General features: G+C 44.1%; 1 protein-coding gene across 1 annotated transcript in view; it reads right to left on the reverse strand.

Annotated features, from left to right (window-relative positions):
* The window catches only part of dapk1 (death-associated protein kinase 1), a 94,644-nt gene that overhangs the window by 27,774 nt on the left and 66,251 nt on the right, over positions 1-619 (reverse strand). The window lies entirely within an intron of this gene.

Raw genomic sequence — 619 nt, forward strand, 5'->3', positions numbered from 1 at the left:
CGGGAGGGTACAGCGGCTGGGGGAGCAAACCCTGTGGCAATGTGAGAAAACGGAAACTATTCCTCACGATTATATAATAACTACTGCATACACACAAACAGCTATAAAAATGATGTCAAAATGATGTTTGTTGGTGTGTCGGCCCTGAGCCTGTCCAACATGTGTACTGTTGTTTGTCTTGTTAACTTGCAGCTGTAGCGGAGGCGTTAATGAGACGACTGTGATCACCGGGCCGGTCCTCCCAGACTATTTAACCCCGCCTGCCCCGAGACCGGGCGGCCGCATCCTCCAGACGGCGCACCAACATGTTTTCTCTCTGTTAACTACTGACAACACGCACCTCACATTCTCCATTACATCCATACACCTTCATTGATCACTGATACTGACAATCACACCTTATCGTGCTCTTGTTTGCATCATTATTTAATAAATGTCACTTTATTATTGTTACGTTGCTGTGCATCTCCGTCTTTTGTTTGGTTATAACAGGTTTGGGGCTCATTTGCCTTGAGTACAAAACCAGGACCATGTTTGTGATTTTCTTTAATTAATCCTAGTTAGTTGCTGTTGAGGTAATTTGGTTGAGTTGAGCTGGTCTATTGTTGTTTAAATGTTA

This window comes from Etheostoma spectabile, chromosome 5, assembly GCF_008692095.1.
Source record: "Etheostoma spectabile isolate EspeVRDwgs_2016 chromosome 5, UIUC_Espe_1.0, whole genome shotgun sequence".
In the NCBI taxonomy this organism is placed as follows: Eukaryota; Metazoa; Chordata; class Actinopteri; order Perciformes; family Percidae; genus Etheostoma; species Etheostoma spectabile.